Below are 20,035 nucleotides of genomic sequence, written 5' to 3'. Positions count from 1 at the left end.
GGGGTTTTTTTCTCACAGCAGTCTGTGTCTGATATTTATGAGTTTCTTTCTGTTTCTCTGTTCCCAGTTTTCTGTGGTACTGGTTCATGATGTAGAAATCGAGTATCAGTTTCCCTGGAAACAATAACCATATGAGACATTACATAACTTCAGAAGTTGGGGGCTGTAGAAGAGATGGATTCTAACCTTTCTAAGTTTCTAAATGGAAGCTGGGGATGGAGTTACCATGGTAGATACTAGTACAACTGGAGGAAATAGAGATTGCTATGACAGACACTGTGACTTGGTCATATGAACCACTTCCAGATAACTGGACTCCCAGCTTCTTCATCAGCCTGGCAGTGCTTTGGTTTCAGCTAACAGAGTAGAAACTACCACATCCCTTCTCTTTAAAGAGAAATGTGGGATTGAAAGCATATCCTGTTTTTTGTTGTGTTTTGTGATTCATTTTTTAAATAGACAATAAAAATATTTGTTTTGACACCCCAGTAGAAACTTCAGTTTAGTCCTTTTTTGAAAGTTTGTTTGTTCCTTCCTTTTCTTCATGAATCTTAGAAATCAGATGTTTCAGCACTTCTGCTATAAGCTCCTAAGTAAATAAAAGAAAGACAATATTTTCCTGTATACAGTATGACAGGAGTTTATCTTGTGCAGTTGGACAGTGTCTATAATACAAAAAATAAATGGTGGAGAAGAGAGTACTCCCCTGGTAATCAAAGATTCAGAGGCTTCCTGGGCCAGTTTGCAAACAATCTGCATCTGAGAAATTGTATTATATCTCATTACCCCAAGGATGGTGTCTAGAGTCCATAGCATAGTATGAATTCTTATGATTCTGCACTCAGTAAAGCATGAAGAAGAATGAATCAGGAGTTCTTTACATTTTTCACAGCATGGAGAAGTGCAGGTTATCAAAAGGCAGCACTGACAATGATTTTGAACAAGGCTGCATGACAGAAGAGTGTCTTGAGTTTGAGTTGCCAATTTGAATAAACTTATTTTTCCTGTTGTGAGACAGAACCAGGAGCAAAAGAGCAAGGCAGGCCTAAAACTTGAGAGAGTATAAAAGAAAATTTATTAACTACACAAACAAAAGAGAGGAAAAAAAAAATCAGAATAAGATCTTTTTAGATCACTCCTTCCCTCCCTCTCCCAATCTTCATAACAACAAAACAAACATATAACAAATACTTCGGTCAGTGCCCAATTTGGTCTTTCTCAGTTCACTCCTGGAGAGAGAAGCTTCTTCTTGTTGAAGTTGTAGGGATTTTTCCCACAAGAAGGAAAAAAACAGTTCTCTTGTGGTTTTATCTTTCACGATTTGCATCCGCCCAGGAACCTGCAACCGTGACACTCCTCCCAACTCTACAGCCGTCCCAAAGTTGTAGATGTGGGCCATGTCTGCTCCATGGGGTATTACTTTTAAGAATGAAATGTCCAACCGCAAAGATTCTCTCTGTCTCCTTTTTCTCTGCTCAGGCTTCATCTTCAGAAAACCAAAATCCCCTTCTTTTCTCAGGACAGAAATTCTCAACACAGGTGCTCTTTAGTCAAATCATCTATTAAATGGAACATTTCCATCCCCCCATGTCTCTTTCCATGGTTTATAGGAATATTCAGTACATCAGTTCATTCCTACAATTTCACAAAAAGATTTTCAGCCATTTCAGCATCTTCTCATTCTCCTTCCATCTTAAAACCTTAGCTCTTACATCACTGACTTCAGAAATCTTCTTATTCCCTTTCATATTCAAAGGAAAGGCTGGAGGCTTTGCAAATCTTATCTGAACACTAAAGAGTTAAAGTTTAACACAACTACAAGAGTTGGGCCAGGCTCAGGCTGTGCTGGGGGTGCAGCTGAGGTGTTAATCAGCCTTTCTGGAGCTGGGCTGCAGCCCCACACTGCTCATGGCCACCCGGGCAGGCCTGGCCCGACCGGCAGCAGCAAGAGTCGGCCTCCCCCCCCCGCCAGAGCCGCAGGCCCGTGAAGGAGGACGCTATCACAGAACTTTTCTCCCCCCGGCTATCGGGTCCCCTTGTTGGCGGGGGAGGGGGAAGCTTGGGTTGGTGTTACCTGCTCAGCCGCCGGAAAGACAAAGAGCCTCAGTTCCAGATTACCTCCTTCAAAATGTGTGTTCACGGGGCGAACTAACTTTCTCTAATTGGCTGTTGCAGGTATCCCAACCCCCACACAGGAAATTCCCTTAGGAAAACCTCTTCTGAGTTTCTTCTTCCTAAGTCAACCTATCACAAGAGATGGAGAGGCTCTGCCAAGTACTCCCACCCCCACTTGTTTCACCTGATGACAGGGTACATTGGAACCAAATCTCCCAAATCAGCTGCCACTTTACAAACGACTTTTTTTCTACTACGCTTTCCAGAAAATAAATGGTATGCCAGAAGATTAGCTTTTTTGCGAACAACAGATTGCTGCAGCAATTGCATATTGCATGATTTCTAAGCTTTCTTCAATTTATTAACTAACCTGAGAGTCATTTTGACCACTTCACACTTTTCTGCCTTCAAATCTATCAGAATATCACCTTAATCCCATTTTTGTAACATTGCTGAATTTGGTTTTGCCCTCTCAGATAGCTTTAAGTTTCTTTGTAAGTACACACCTCGTTCTTATGATTCAGTGCATATCGAGCAAATAACAATGTGACTCAGATATGAATTGTCTAGATCCATCTCAAACAGATTCTGAATGTGCCCCTGGGTCTCCAGTTGTCTCTCTGTTATCAATGTAACAGTGAAATCTTGCCTGCATTTGTCTCATAGCAGCAATCCCTGCAGTGACACTTGAGAAAGAGTCCAACAGAACCAGATTCCTAGTTACGACTTCAGTGCCCGAAATAGTAATTGGATATCCATAATTGTTTGTTTCCTGTTATATAAGAAGAACACAAACCAAATATAACTTCTTGAGAAAGCATGTAATGACTTGGGGACTGGGAAAAAGTAATTGCTCCTATAAGTTTTACCAAAGATATGAGAGGATTTTATACTGCATATGTATGTACAAATACATATATCCCATATAAACTTACCATAGAAATAAATGTTCAGATTTCTTTGATCTTTCATTGTATCCTTATTTAAAAGCAATTGGTTGTCAAAACTGATTGATTCTGTTCCAGAATTGCATCATTCCTCTGAGTTGCTGAGTTGGATGTATAAATCACTCTCAGTTTTGGTGATGAAAAAATTTTAATTCTGGCACCCTTCTCCGGAAGTATATTGACCGAAGTACCTTTGGCTTAGATTAGATTCTATAATCGAGTCATTAGAAGACCCTCTGTCTCAAATTGAAACACATGAACAAAAGGGAAAGCCTTAAAACAGAAGGCTAAGTTGTTATATGAAGGAAATTGAAACTTGTACGTGAGATGAGGTAAAAAACTTAACGAAACAGATGAGTGGTGACTTGATTTATTCTGCTATAAATAATATGAAAAATGTTGTGCTCCCTTGTTCTGGAAGGAATTTGCTACTTTTTCTGGTTTTGCTGCTGTGTCAGAGTTGGCAGTATAGCAAACTCTCACTCATTCTTTCAGAAATAACAAGCTCTGTACTTGCAAGTACAGAAGTGCCTGTTTAGGCCAGGGTTCATCATGATGACAAGTTTTATGAATTTGTGATGATCTTTCAGACAAAAGAAAAACAAGGCACAGATTGTTGTTGTTTATGGATTTATAATTTTTTTTAAAAAGTATCATGAAAAATATTGGGGCTTAACTAGATAAAGATAATCTTAATACCTAGCATTCGTTTGTAGATGTTTTACATGGCTAAGTTTAATATTTTTTGCCAATTTTACTAGAGATGAATGACTTGAGTGCCATTCTCCCATCAGTTTTTACCATTACTCACAGCAAACTGGTTTTTTTTGGTATTTTTAATATTTGGTTTCCTTTAGCCAAGATGGTTTCCACTTTCCTTAACAATGACAATAGCTGAAGTGAAAGAGCTGTATAAAAATTACTTGGCTATAAGCATAATTTAGAATAGTGGCACCATTTAAATGTGGCATTGCAAGATGCTTGAATGTAGAATACAAATCTTCCCTTCAAAATCCTTTTGATATTTTGACAGTTGAATTTAAATGAGATAGGGAATGTGTTAACAGTTATATACTCCCTTGCTTTCCTTATAACTTTACCATGGTGGGAGAAAGAAAGAAATTTTAAAAAGATAAAATACCAAACCTTCTGCTTTTAGGCTTCTAATATTTTAAAATACCAGAGCTTCTGCGGTAGGAGTAAAGGAAATTAATTGGTGAGTTATTCCTCAGCATTTCATGCATTTTCTTGGTGTCAATAATTGAAATGCTGTACAAGTAGTTTCATGGTGAAATGGTATAGTCCTACTTCTTTCTGGCTTAAGTTGTGTGCTTGGAGATTCAGGTACAACAAAAATAAAGCAAGTATGTGAAAAAAGCTAACATGAAACCACCACTTTCATATTCCTCATACTTTTTCTTTCACAAAACATTTAGTTAATTCCTCAATTAGATAGCCATGAATAGGTTGATCACATGTATATTTAGTGTTCTGATTTCTCCAGAGTTATTATCAGAATTATACCTGTGTCAAAAGCAGACTAGCTGAAGGAAATGTATTCTTCTGGGGAGCTGAATAAAAGCTAATTTGTTTCTTTTTTCTTACTGCTGTTGGAAGTGTAAGAATAACAGAAGAATGGCCTTTTTTTCACATTCCTGAAAGTAACCAAAGAAACGTGCCCATCAGCAGTTCCACTGGATCAGGTTTCCACCTGTGACTCAAGTGGGCAACTTCTAGTTTTCAGCTTTATTTTTGCTTATCCTAAGCAGATTCTTTACATTAATTGAAACCACATCATCTGTTTTCGAGATCCTTGAGCAGTTCAAGTCTAAAACATAGTTCTGAAACTTTTTCTGGCTGGTGTCTCTAAATCTTGAGGGATTTGTAATGTCCCTGGGGAAAATAAAAATAAACCATTAACCTCAGTCTTATTTCTGTTGAGGTCTTAAAAATATGTTCTTTCCTAGCTTCTTCAGATGACCTACCTGGAATAGACAGGGAATCTCATCTACAGAGAAGTTTCTGAAGGTAGGAATTAGTCCTCTCTATTTCTTCCTCTTTCCTTTGGCTCTTAAAGACCAGCCAAACCATGACAGACAACCCCACAGTCCTTGGTCTTTTTCAAATGCAGCTTGTGGCACAAAACAATGTGCCTAGTCATCTTCTTTAGGAGAAATATGAGGAGAAAGCATTGATAGGCTTCTCTCCAGCACATCAGTAGAGATATTAAGCATTTGAAAAGACCCCTGGGTGAACACAAACAAAGCACCTTCATGACTAAACTCACCACGTTAGCCAGAGAAATGTATGACTAACTGTCTCTATCTCACAGAAATTCTAAAACTCCTGCCCTTGGCAGTACTTGAAACAAAGGTGTAGGTTTGACTAAGTTCATTGAGGGCTGTATTCAGAGAATTACACAACAGTATGGGTAGTTTTCTGAATCTGGGGCATGTCTTCCTCTCTCTTGCTGTAGGCAAAATATGTTCGGTAAAGAAGTTATTCTAAATACTCAAAGGAAGATGTTGCTTCCCCTCTAGTCTCCTATTTATTTATTTTTTCTTCCTGACTGTGATTGACCATGGGACAGACTGCTGTGCCTGTCCCAGAGAGACGTTGCTGTCTCCAGGAGGCAGAGTACTGAGTGACTCAGCAGGGAATACTTTCTGTTCTGCCTAATGTTTGTCTTTAGAGTATGTAGAGTGTGTCATTCTCCCCAGGCAAGAGAAGCAATAATTTACATTTTTATTAACCTCTCCAAAAACCTTAATACTGAAACTATCACAGCAATATCCAGGGCAGTATATCAGTAAGGAGTCTGGCATCTCTTTAATAATAAAACTGTGTCTGTCTCTAGTTCTGACCTTCATTTCACGCATAAAAGTTGGGGGTTTGTAGCATCAATTATGTATATTTGTCTGTCTATCTGTATCTCTGCAAACTCGATTCTAATGACTCAGACATCATTAAATAAGGATTAACTTATATTACATACATGACTAATTGATAGGGATAAAAACTGTTTCACCTTTAAGCATGGCAAATTCATCTTCAGCATGTTTTGATGTGATGGTAAGAGAGTTTTAAATTGGGTTCTGCACTTTAATTGTTCTTTTCTCTTATAGGACTTTTAAATGCACATAATGGCAATAGAGAAAACACTTTTTTCAAAGCACCGCAATTCCCCCTTTCAAATTCACATGTCTACACAGAGGGCTAACATGCCTACAGAAAGGATGATTGCAAAATTAAAGCATCTTCCAATCCTTAAAAATTTTATCTGCTTAAACAGGGCTAGTTTCAGATTTCCCTTATTGCATTAAACTGCATTAAGAATAACATATAACTGCATTGCAGTCTGCAGCGAAGGCTTTCAAACAAGTCTCTAAGTATTCAAGTAGAAAATTTATTAGTCCAAAGTAAATACATAATTTTCATGCTGGACATTGGGACTTTGGTTTGTAAACCAGATTAGCCTTAAGGACACTAATGTTCACTTTCTGAACATTTGTGAACACTTAAGAATGTATACCTCTCTTGAAACCTTTTTATCCCTCAAGTTTTTAAACAGCACAAAATTAGTGAGCAAAATGGAGGTTTTTTACTTTGTTCTTTGATGTAAAATCCTTACACAGCTATGTCCTGAGGAATAATAGGGAGGCTAAAAATGCTTCGTTTTGTTTCTTAAACATAGTTATTAGGAAAACAATTTTGTGCTAAATTTTTTTATGTTAGACCTCACCAGTCTTTTCAGGCCGAAGCATCTAGTTACTTTAAAAAATGTTTGGGTCTGTTTTGATGTACTTTTTAGACATTTCTATTCTGACACTGGATCAAAGACAGGTTTTTTTGGGAAGAGCATGATATAAAGAAATTCTCTTATACATTTGACTCTTAAGCTACAGGATTAAATTTCTTGTTTTTTTCTTGCACTTAAATGTGTATATATATTTCAATTAAAGTAATTCTTTTATTTACCTGGGGTTTTTTCTGTTTTAATGCAAGAATATTTTATTGTCATGGCCTACTTTTGTTTTAAATTTCATTATCTCTGATCCTGATGTGATGACAAAATTCTTCAATGACAAAAATACTCTATTTTTTTTTTCTTCCTCCTGGCTATAGAATCCTAGTCAATAATTTCCAGAAATAATGGCAATAATAGTTAAGAACCTAAATAATTTTTTGCTGTTATTTGAATACTATTTAATTTAGAGTCCTGCTAGCGACTTATTTCACCTGGACTGAATAAAAATGGTATTTTCAAAATCAAGTTAATCCTAAATAATATAAATGAGAATGAATGGACTTGGGTTCATTTTAAGGACAAGATACTTGTTAACAACTGAGATAAATCTGTGGGAGGAAAGAGGGGATGTCCAATGCCATCTCATGGGCAATAGAATAGAACAGAATCATTTTAGTTGGATGGTATCTACACTGATTCTCTAGTCCAACTGCCTAGACAATTCTGGGATGAGAAATTATTAAAACTGACAGGCTTCATTGTTGTTGCTTAACCTCATCCAGTAACTAAACACCCAAAGACACACAGTCACTCTCCTGCCATGGGATTGGGGAGAGAATCAGAAGAGTGAAAATGAGAAAACTCATGGGTTGAGATAAAGATGGTTTAATAGGTAAAGCAAAACCCACATTTGCAAGCAAAGGAAAGCAAGGAATTCATGCACCATATCCCATGAGTAGGCAGGAGTTCAACCATCTCCAGGACCATGGAGCACTCTGGATGTTTCCACCATCCTCCTTCTCCTCCCCGCTTATATGCTGAGCATGGTATCAAGGATGTAGGATATCCCTTGGGTTAGCTTAGGTCAGCTGTCCCAGATGTCTCCCCTCCCAGCTCCCTGCACACCCCCAGCCTCCTTGCTCGTGGGGTGGACGAGGAGCAGCACAGGCCTTGGCTCTGTGTAAGCCCTGCTCAGCAGTAACAAAATCATCCCTGTGTTATCAATACTATTTTCAGCATTAATCCAAAACACAGTCCCATAATAGCCACTATGGAGAAAATTAACACTATCCCAGCCAAAACAAGCACAATGAAGTATGAAACCCCCCTCTAGCAAGCCTGTTCCGTGATCTGATCACCTTCTCAGTAAAGGATTGTTTCCTGTTGTCAAGTCTGAACCTCCTCTAATGCAACTTTGAACCATTTCCATATCTGCTAACAATGAATCCTAGAGAGAAGAGCTCAACACCTCCCTCTCCCCTCTCCTTGGTCAGGAATCTGTAGAGAGTGATGAGGGCAGCCTCAGCCTCCTTTTCTACAAATGAGGCCAGTCCAGGGTCCTCAGCCACTCCTTACAGGACACACTAGCCAGCCCTTCCATCAGCTTTGTTGGTCTCCTCTGGACACAATCAAGAACCAGCACATCCTTCTCAAATGGAGTGGCCCAGCATAGTTCAGGCCACACCAATGTTCAACACAGCAGGAAAATCTCTCTGATCATCTGGCTGTGCTGTGTTTGATGTTCCTAGGATGCAGTTTGCTCTCTTGGCTGCTCAGGCACATTGCTGGCTCACAGTGAGCCTGCTGCCAACCAGCAACCCCAGATCCCGTTCTGGCTCATCTCCAGGCACCCTTCTCCCAGTTCATACCTGCATACAGAAGGACTGGACATTAGCCACCCTGATTCAAGTTCACTCAACATATTACTTCTTTCATAATCTCATTTGTTTTTTTCTTTTCACACATAAGTCCAAAGCACAGTGCATATCCATCTTCACATGAAAATTTTACCCTTCTACTTTTCTTCATCTACTTAACCATTTTGTCAAATAACCTTCTACTCTGTAAAATCCTTCTGGCAGACCTCATTTTTTATCAACAATAACTTATCATGGCTGTGAATTAATGCCACAGCCCTTTAATCTTCTTCTTCTTCTTCTTCTTCTTCTTCTTCTTCTTCTTCTTCTTAATAATAATAATAATAGTAATAGTAATAATAATAATAATAAAACATCTTGGAAAAACGTCTGTCCTCTCAAAATTGTTTTTATTTACATCATCTACTTTGTTCCTTTCTTTGTATCTTCTATCTCTTAGAAAGGCAGATGTGACCTATAAGGTTCCTTTTATCCTGTAAATATTTATAATCAGAACCAAAGAATAGCTAAAGCTATTCTGGAGTTAAAATAAGATGATAAAATTCAATTTAGTCCACTCCAAGTTTATTTAATTTTGTCTCGTTTGCTTTCAATGTTTTCTTATTTCCAATTTCATTCTCAGCATCCTGACATTTTTTTCTCCACTGTTCTTTGTTCTAGTCCTTTTCTCTTTCTCTGTCATTTCGCTTCATTTTTCTGCTCCCTCTCTTCCACCCCACACAGTTTAAAAAACTAGTATTTCCCATATTTTTCTCTTCTTTTCTGAATGCAGTCTTCCTTCTGCTTATTTTGCCTTTCTTTCCCTTTTCCTGCAAGTCATTCCATTTCTCTTCCCATCTATTTTGTTTCAGTTTGGAGGTGCTTTTTTGTTTGTTTGTTTTGGTTGTTTATTTGTTTTGGTTGTTTGGGGGTTGTTTTTGTTTTGTTTGGTTGGTTTTTTGCAAAACCACACTAGATCATTGTTATTTACACAACATTATCTCTTGTGTCACCTCTTTTTCCCACCTGTACTTTTCCTGCATCACGTAAATGTGGAAGTAGTGGAAAGGATTTATGCTGGGATTCTTAAGCGGAGGACTTTGGGCATCATGTCAGACCACAGTAGAGGATGGTGTAGGGATTGCAGATATCTGTATCAATACAAGTTATGATTTTAATTTGCAGCTTTGTATATAACCCTCTCTGTATGTCATTTTTAGTTGGCCAGATAACATTAGTTCAGCACTGGAAAGTGGGTTGAAGGCATGGCTGTGTCCCATTTTCCAGTGCTCAAGCATTGCTCTTTGGATGCAAGGAGCAAGAGGGAACGAAGATAGACTGCGATTGAATCTGCCCACTGTTTGCCAGGATCAGGACATTCTGGAGAGCCCCTCAGGGGTGGAAAAAATCCTAATTGTACTGTTCTTATGTCTCCACATCCACAGAGGGAATTGGAGATGATGGTATGAGTCCATGACACCTACAGTGACTTGTTCACTAGAGTTTGAATTGTGTGTGAACAGCTCTCAGCAGCTCTCATTTAAGCCACAAAAATGTCAGAATATTTTTTACAAAGTGAAAAATATATGTGAGTTACCAGGGCTGACTGGTTCTGGGTTCATACCTCCTAGCAAACAATTTCTGAAATTAGTTTTCCCTCCTTCCCCTAGCTAGCAGTAAGTAATTCATATGTTTAGAGGTGTGAAGGGCTTTTTAAAATCTATTTTTTAAAGCTCTACTTTAAAATGAAGTGCTTCTCAAATAGGAAGGTTGATTCTTTTCCTAGTGTAGTGAATGATAAAACTACTGTGGACTATGAAAAGACAGTATAGTAGTCTCTGTCCTCAGCTGTATAAGACGTCTGGAATCCATCCGTTCTACTACTGGAAAATGAAAGATTTGAAAACATTAAGTCTTCAAGGAAAAATTGCAAGTGGGAATGAAGAGAAAGTATTGTGATTAAGACAAAATTATCTATTGCCATATGCCTTCCCTACAGAGAGAGCCGTTTAGATGCCCATCTCATCAAAGAGCTCAGCTAAGCCTTTCCCCATAAATAGTCTGCTTACATAGTAGCTAGATAAAATAATGTTTATAATTTATCAGCAGTTCTTCTGTCCCTCAATTTCATTTAATCCACCAAAGACATTTCAGAACTTTAAGCAGAAATACCAGTTTATGATTAATTCTCAGCTTTTCACAGAAGGTGAAAAATGGTGAAAAAAAGATATTACCCTTTTTCTTGTGCTTATTCTCACTCTTTTTTTTTTCTTATACACATTATTAATTTTTGTTCTGGATCTTATCCTTACTCTTATTGAATTCTGTTTCTCCCTGTGTCTGAGGCTATAATCACTCACTAAATTATTTGGGGATTGTTAAGAAACATAAATTATTTAGATTTTTAAGAATCATGTAATCAAAGCATCTTTTATTTTTAGATTAGTAGTTGAACATTGTATGAAATATTGTCCATTCTTTTAGCTACATGTGCTTGTTTTGAAGTACCTTGTAATGCAAATATGGAAAGGAGTTTTTTATTCAAATATGAGTAGGAATTTTTAGTATCTGCTGCAGTTATGCGGTGGCTGAAAGCAAAGTACCTGTTCAGAAAAGCCTGTGTTTTTATATTTCACACTGGAATCATCCAAATTACTCCTTTTTAATTAAAATTTTTAAAAGAATAACTGACCCATCTGAGAAAAATGGTCGTTATTAATTTAAATACAGAAGTAAATAAATTTTTAGCAGTAGCACTTGTTTCTCATATTACATTCAATGTGAATTGAAAAATACCTAAAATACCTGAACTTTAAAGTCTACCTAGAGGTGTATAAGTTTGTTTAATATTTGAGAAGTCATTTTGTGTCAGGTCCATTATCTCCTTCATTTTGTTTGTGTCTGCATTAAAACTAGAATCATCCTATAAACACCTGTGAACCTCATAGCTTCCTTCAAATGCCTCCATAAATTCTCATGACAGTTTTTAGAAAAGGCAATACTCACAGTACTTGTAATACACTTCTAATTCTCTGATGAGTTCTTTAGAGCTGTCTTTTTGAGCACCCTCACCTGCCAAAGACCTCTGTTGTCTTCTGTCACTTTTTCTAGCATATCCTTTGCAAGAGTGTATATAAAATGAAGGAGGCTATAGCAGTTATGCTCTCTGGCTCTGGACTGAAGTCCAACCAACAAAGTTTGAACTCTTCAGTTTCAAGTCAAGTTTGGCAGAAGATTGTATCTCAAAACCTAGCAATTTCCAATTAATTTTGTGATAACAAGCCTACAAGAAGAGAAGGATCCTAATGAAGCCTTCAGTAAAACAGTCTTCAAACAACACACTTTTTCTAGTCATCAAACAATGCACATGGGAACCAAAATATTGAAAGAATACACTGCTGGTTAAATTACAAGTCTTACATTAATTCTGAAAGTTGAGGAATTCTTGTTCTGTATTTATGTGTGTCACAACACCAGAAGATCCTGATTCATCTCTCTAATACATAAGAGTATGCTACTGTTCATGACTCTGTCCTAAAAGTTTTTGTATCAAACATTTTCACTTTCACATCTTTAGCATCCAGAAGTCCCTTAGGCACAGCATTTCGTCTCATTTGAAAGGTCTTGTGCAGTAGAACTAAGGCCAACTCTGGATACTGCTCAAATTTCACAGTGACCTTTTTTCACTCATATTTTGCCAAAATGAAAATTCTTATTTTTCATCACACTTCAGTCAAAATAAAATTCTGTTATTTAACTCAGGAGGAAAATACTGTTAGGGAAAGTCTACCTGACATAAAACATAAGAAGGGAGGATAGTTCAAGTGTGCTTATAATCCCATAAGAAATTGAGTTTAACCAAAACCAAACCTCACTGTTCTACTTTTTTTCCTTAGGCTGCCTGTCACTTATATTAAACTGAATTATTTTTTATCCTGTGACTTGAATAAGGATAACTAGTACCAAACCATATTACTCATGTGAAATGGAGAAAAGTACTCTTGTTTTTCAAGAAGCAATGATTACCTTACCAGTTGTATCTCATTGAATCTGAAAGAGCTTTTATTATTGTAATTATATTCTGATTGAATTTTTCAGGCATCTATGATTATAGTAATGCAGCTTTTATTTTCTTTTAAATCATGGATTTCATAAGGACATTTACAATGGCTGGCACAAAAAAAAAAATAGATGAAAAATGTTTGGGTTTTATTTTCACTCTCTCTTTGAAGGGAAAACATATTTGTTAATCGGAAAAGAGAAAAGCATAGTACATTGTCTTGAAATCTTGCATTGTGGTTTGAAAACTGAAGCCAATTTGGGAAAGTGGATTTCATAATGGAAACATCACTGCACCTTGGATTGTTTTTTTTCTCTGCTCTGCCAAACCGAAGTCAGAGGTCTTATAATTTATGTTTTATGGTTTGGAGTATAGTTAGTTAATGGTGTCCCTTTCCAGACAAAAAAAAAAAAAAAAAAAAAAAAAACAATAAAAAAACCCAAAACCATTGTGGTCTAGTTCTATGCTTCCATAATCTTTGTGAGGAATCAAAGTGATAATGGCAATTATCTGAAATAAAAATATGTGAAACAAAAGAAATATGATCATCAAAATATAAATTATAAAGCAGAGTAGACTATACTATACTAGATTAGTTCACACTAGACTAGACTAATTTTCTTGGAAGAACCTACATTGATCATTCAGTCCAACTGCCAGAGCACTTCATGGCTAACCACAAGTTAAAATATGCTTTTAAGACTTTCCTCAAATGCCTCTTAAACACTGACAGTCTTGACGCATTGTCTACTTATTGAGGAATCCTTTTGCAGCACCTGACCGTGCTCTCAGTAAAGAAATGTTTCCTGATGTCAACTCCAAACCTCCAAACCTGCCCTGACACAACTCTGAGCCATTCGCAGCCTGTTATTACTGGATCCCAGAGCAAAGAGCTCAGCACCTCCCCTCCACTCTCCCTCCTCAGGAAGCTGTAGAGAGCTATGAGGTTTCCTGTCAGCCCTCTTTTCTCTCAACTGGACAAACCAGAGTCCTCAGCTGCATCTCACAGGACATAAATTCCAGCCCTGTCATCAGCTTTGCTGCCTTCCTCATGACATAATAAACACTATCTTATTTTGTTGAAACTCTTTGCTCATCATGTGATCCTGTCTGCATCAAAAAAAAAAAAAGTGAAAATCACTTTAATAGCAGATTTGACTTTCCTTTTTTAATGGTTTATCAAAGTCTAGAGATACCTCTCTGCAAGGAGCATTTCTGCATGATTTTACACAGTCCACAGGAGAAGATTTGTTCCATTGCTATGAAATACAATATGGCATGTTTAGAGAATAATACAATGACATACAAAAATATAGTGGTAGGTATTGATTCAATCGACGTATTAAGTAAATGATAGAAGCATCTGGATCCAAACATCTGAATTTTCCATGTGGATGCTTTTTTACATCCACAGTCTATGTTTTTCATGAAAATCTGTATTTATATCTCTGCCCATTTATTGAATCTTACAAGTTTGCTTTCTTTTTTCACTTAATATTTGAAATATTGATGATTTTCTTTCTCAAAGTAATTTTTGAAGGTATAGTCCATAGGGCTATTAGAACAACTACAGCACCATGTTACTTGTATATTACCATTTCTACATCGTTTGAAGATTTACAGATAACTTTCTAGGCAAAAGGTTTTAGAATAAAAACATTACTGAGCTTGGGTGAACCTAGAGGATACCTTCAGAAATTCTCTGCTGCTTGTGGTATAAACATCTTTTTTACAGAGGTTCTTAATGGAATTATACATGAAGCTAAACAGTCAGACATTGAAAACAAGAGAATATGGTACAGACATAACAGAACATGTCTGTGCATTGGTCTTTTCTGCGGGATTTCACCCTAAAATGAGATTTCAGAGAAGACTTTTGCAGTTTCCACATAAAACATACTCTTTCTACCACACCCGTATGAAATTAGCCTGGAAGGCAAGGATTATCACATCTTCAAATATCCCAAGATAACCATTTCTGATGGCTATACTGGAAAAACTGAAACCGGATTTTACTACTCTGGTTTATTTTCAAATGTCAGCACTTCACATCTGCAATGTTAAATCTCTTTCTTATGTACATATTTTAAATGCAAGTTAAGGTGACGCTTGCACTATGGTTTTTTTGACATTGTGGAGCTGTCTTGAAAATGCACACCTGTGAAAGCTTCCCTGGCCTCATGAAGCACAGCATCATGAGAAATTGTGAGTGTACATTTGGACTCATTTTATTGAAATTTTGGTGAAGTGTCATCTGCAGAAAACTTGGTGGTTTTGATCAGAAAATATGCTTTAAGTACAAAAAGACTATTGATATAAAGCAGAAGATTCTTCAGTGATTATTCCATACCTGGTATATCCTAGATGGTTCCTCTATGGAGCTGATGTCAGAGGAAACACAAGTTTTAAGAACAAGAGATATGTAGGAGCAATGTAAGTATCAGCCACCTGATTTTGCAACAAACATACTTCCCATTAGACAACATAAACAATGGAATTGTAGCATAGCAAACCTAGGAAGTTAACCAAGAACCCAGAAATCATATTTGCCAATGTTCATCAGTTTAAGGATTTGGAGGATGGCATAGAGACACCAAACTCTAATGCTTCCTTGGACTCTGAATTGTGTCAAGGAACAGCTGAGAAGTTGATGCAAAGTCTGGTTATAGTCCAACCAGTGAGAGAGACCTCTGCCCAAATCAAGGTGCAAACAACACTACATGCTGAAGTCAATAATATGGACCTTATTTAATAGTAAATGTGAAGTACAGAGATAGAAAGAAACAAAAAAGGCGATGGGGAGAGAGGGAGAGAAGGAAGAAAGTGGGAGGGAGGAGAGAAATAGGAGGAGGGGTCAGTGGGGTGGGAGAGATACATGGATCCAGCATCATCCCACTGATCCTTCTTCACCCTGGGGTTCTGGGTTGTGGAGTCATTCTTCTGGGGGCACCACCTTTATACAGTCCAAGTTCTGCATCTGCTGGGTGATTGTGGGTGTTGGAGTGTAACTTCGAGTGTCATATGTTTGAGCAGTTGATTTATTTCCCACAGTCTGTCACATTATTGCATTACAATGTGTATTATAATGCATTAACCAAGAAGTGGTAACCAGATTTCGCCTCACTAGGCCTGGAATTAATACCTTCTTGTCTTCTGTTCTTACCTCAAATTTCCACTGTGGTACCTTGTCTGTAGCCTTGACAGTGTTTTGAAACAGGCAATTGTGCTCTTTTAAGTCCTAACAGACCTGTGTACAATAAGCAGTTCCTCTCTGCTGCTGTCCTGTGTGTAACATATGAAAAATTGAGAAAATTAACACATAAATCCAGTGCACTCTTTGCATCAATTCAATGTAAACAGAGAAAATATTGCATTTACTATGAAATAAAGTAAGCATAGTGTGGTTTTAGTCATTTTGCTAGGCAGTTATGTTCTTAAAATTTCTGAATGAAAAGGTTAAGTTAAACACATCTCTTTTTTCCCCCTGAATCCAATGTATTTTGATCTCTAAGTTCTCAAATTAAAATAAGAAGAATTTATATATTCAGAGGGCATGGTTAAAGAACATGGAACATTTAGTATTATGGATAGTTCAGACATAAATCTGTTAATTATGTTGTTTTAAATAATTAGTACGTTGCCTACCACATGAACTGTAAAAAACTCTAAATAATGTATTTTGATGCACATTTTTTCGTACTTGAGATGCTGTCTAGCAGAAGGTGAAGGCTGAAGAACTTACAATCTACTATTTTGTATTCTGTTCATGCCTTGCAATACTTGATCTCATATATGCATAAGAGGATGAATGCAGGTCTGCACACTGTGCTGAACAATAGAAAATAGAGCAGGAGGAAATTCATTGCTTCTGTGCATTGAAATCAGGCACAATGGGAGCATTTGGTTTAGGTTATGCTGAGGCACCCTGCCCTGGAAAACACTTCATTATAAATCTTTAATACTTTAAATCAACTATCTTGTCTGTGAAAAATCAATCCTGTGTAGAACTGTATCAGTGTACAAACAAGCATCACTATGATATTATCAAGGTGCAAATAAAAGCAGCTTTTAATATCACAAAAAGGGGGAAATTCTGTCTGTCTTCTTTCTTATTCCATTGTGACTCTGTTGACATTTGAGGCATTATTCCATATCTGCACTACTGAGACATGATCACAAGTGAGTTTCCATCAGGAGTTAAAGCCAAAGTGTGGAGGGAAAAGTGCTCCTTTGAAGGGAGCATGTAAGCAATTCTACATTAAAACATATTACTTAAATACAGTTAAATGAGTACAGTTTGACAGAATGTTATTGTGCTTTAAATCTCTGGAGGAAAGGTGATTAGATGCAGCTGCTATTTTTTCTATAATAAATTTGAATAGAATATTTTACTTGCACACGCTGCAGAAGCTGAGCACAAATTGCCTCACTAAGCTCTATTATGCTGGGGAGCAGCAAGAATAACAAACTGAGACACTGATGAACTCAGAGAAATACGAATAACACATTTACACTCAGGAAGTATCAAGAGCATGATGTCTGGCACTGGGGATAAGCATTTTGAGGATACAAGGAATTGCAAGAATGGGTCATTAAAAGCGGGTCTGAAGATGGGAGATTTTCAAGACCACTTCTCTAGGGAGGTCAGATGCATCTACAGAGGGTAAGAAATCTTGTCAATAAAAAATGACGGGATTTTGTCTCTCAGATATTGCTAGTCTCCATGTAAAAATGGGGGGAAGGCTAAGCAAGAGTAGTGATTTCTATTTTTGCAAAGACCTGGTATGAGGATGTTTATGAGACTCAGATGGTTATATCTCAAGCTTACTGCTCTCCCAAAGTTATTTCCTGCTTAAAGCTCAGGAGAGTTCGATGCATGAGGCAACTTCAGAAAGGGAGGGTGAAATACTGCCAGGAAATGTTCCCTGGCTGGCCTTGTTATATCGCAACACAATGTAGTCAATGCTGTTGCAAAGAGTTCCAGACACACACACACACACACACACACATACATTATTTATTGAGAAGTGTTGAGTTCACAAAGAGGATTTTTTTTCTTTCAAGAGATACTTTTTGTCTGCAGTTGGTGCAGTCTGCTGGATTAACAACACTTACACGAAAAGTCCTCTTACTAGAGAACAAACAGCCTGTTCCTTTTCTTGAATGATAGGCCCTTAAGCCGTTAGGGCTTAGCTCTATCTGTCAAATTTCAGTCCTTTCTTCTGAAATTGCCCAGCGGGATTCAGCTGGACTGAGCACACCAGCTTAAATCATATACCTTGCAAAATTGCTGCAGTAATGATAGCTTTATCACTTTCATCCCAACATCTGCAGCTTGTCTGATTAAGGAGGAATTTGCAAAATTAAAGAACCTAGTACATATATCAGTGAGAATTTAAGATGCTGTATGCTGTAATTTGCCATTGATTGTAATCAATCAGAGAAAATTCCGTTTTAATCTTGATTACTTTTGAAAGCTGAGGTATACAGGGCAATCTAAGGTGCTACTGAAGGAGAGCAGCAGGAAATTTTACTGTACTTCACTGGCACAGCCAATTGCTTTAAGGAATCCAGTAGAAGCCAATAAATTTGTAACTCTGATATCATTATTAGCCTGAATGGAGTCTGAGAATTTCTGGGATTATAAAAAGCCTATCAAACTGAAGGTTAGTGTATCATCATAGATTGAATAGTGCTTTAATAATTTTCGGCTCCTCCCCTCAACTCTGCTCTTGTGAGACCCCACCTGGAATACTGCATCCATTTGCAGCACAGGGGTGTGGACCTTTTGGAGCTAGTTCAGAGGAGAGCCATAAAGATGACCAGAGTACTGGAATATGTCTTCTGCGAATACAGCCTAAGAGGGCTGGAATTGTTCGGTCAGGAGAAGAGAAGGCGTCAAGAAGACTTCATTGCATCCTTTCAGTAGTTAAAGGGAGCTTACAAAAAAAAAAAAAACCAGAGTGCTTTTTACAAGGCCTTGTAGAGATGGGACAGAGAGTAGTGGTTTTAAACTAAAAGAGGAGAGATTTATATTAGATGTTAGGAAGAAATTCTTTACCCAGAGGATAGTGGGACACTGACATAGCTTGCCCAGAGAAGCAGTGGATATTTTCAGTGTTAAGGCCAGGTTGGATGAAGCCCTAAGCAATTTGATCTAGTGGGGATTGGAAATAAATGATCTTTAAAGTCCAACTCTTTTTGTGATTAAATCATTCTATTATTTAGGTAGAAAATAATAGCTTCTATGCCCTAAATTATTGTTACTGAGGCAAAAAAAAAGGAAAGCTATAAAAGTATTATTTTCTTCTGAAGATTCAGAAACTTCCTAACTCAGAAACTTCCTCCCCCAGACAGTGGAACAGGCTCCCCTGAAAAGTGGCCACAGCACCAAACTGACAGGGTTCAAGGAGCATTTGGACAATGATCTCAGGCATATGGTGTGACTCCTGGGATGTCCTAGGAAGGATCAGGAGCAAAACTTGAACCCTACCAAATCAGGATGCCCTGTGATTTTATCTGTGACATTAGAAGCAGTGTCTGTATTAGGAGGAGTATGTGAGATGTTGGGGCATCCTGTGAATAGGATCCAGCCTTGACAAGCCCAAAGTGCAATTTTACTGGTATTACCATTGAAGTAAAAGTTGTTAAGTGTCACATAAGTTTCTTTCCCAGACTGTGCTGATCAAAATAAAGAGAGCCTTGTCTCAGTATTTTCATCTTCACCATCCCAGCATTATGACCTTGAAAGAAATAAAGAATCATCTGAAAGGTTTTATTCTTTGGCAAATGAGACCATCTCTATTTTTCAGGACAGCCTTAGATGCCTTCAGCTGGTAAAGCTGGGAAAGTTTTAGCAGGGTGTGTAAAATATCAAGTCAAAGAAAAACCAAAAGAAGTACCCACATTTAACCCTGGTCACAGTGTTTGGAGACATGAAACAGGAAAGATGGCCATCTTGCTCAGCACATTACATTTGTATGTGGACATTATTGCAAGTCAAGATTTTAATGCATTAGTGTGGCATATTTTTTCCAATTTAGCAAACACTATGACTTGAATGTGCAACATATTCCCTTGTCATATTCACCTATCAGACCACAAAATCATGTTAACAACAGCTACTTCACCTATGGTTCAGATGGGATGCTTCCTATATTCAGCACCTTCTTTGCAGTAGAGTCATTAGTTTTCAGGGTGGTATGATTGAGGTTTTGACTGTTTTTTGAGGTTTTGTGGTGTTCTTTTAGCTGTGACAGCTAAGTGAAGCAGCTCTTCATGTCAAGAGTGCAAGTTAAATGGACCATGA

At 37.5% G+C, this 20,035-nt stretch overlaps 1 protein-coding gene across 12 annotated transcripts in view; it reads left to right on the top strand.

Annotated features, from left to right (window-relative positions):
- LINGO2 (leucine rich repeat and Ig domain containing 2) overlaps nucleotides 1-20,035 on the top strand; it is a 687,670-nt gene that overhangs the window by 588,829 nt on the left and 78,806 nt on the right. For 2 of the 12 annotated variants that reach the window (XM_088156128.1, XM_088156123.1), the window contains exon 6: nucleotides 5,030-5,090. The exons of the other annotated variants lie outside the window; for them this stretch is intronic. The gene's annotated coding sequence lies outside the window, so the exon portion shown is untranslated. The remainder of the gene's footprint in view (nucleotides 1-5,029; nucleotides 5,091-20,035) is intronic. 12 annotated transcript variants of the gene reach the window in all.

The sequence above is a fragment of the Sturnus vulgaris genome, chromosome Z (assembly GCF_052056855.1).
Source record: "Sturnus vulgaris isolate bStuVul1 chromosome Z, bStuVul1.hap1, whole genome shotgun sequence".
Taxonomy (NCBI): Eukaryota; Metazoa; Chordata; class Aves; order Passeriformes; family Sturnidae; genus Sturnus; species Sturnus vulgaris.
Note: the sequence above shows the minus strand (reverse complement) of the source record. Positions and strands in the feature narration are given on the sequence as shown.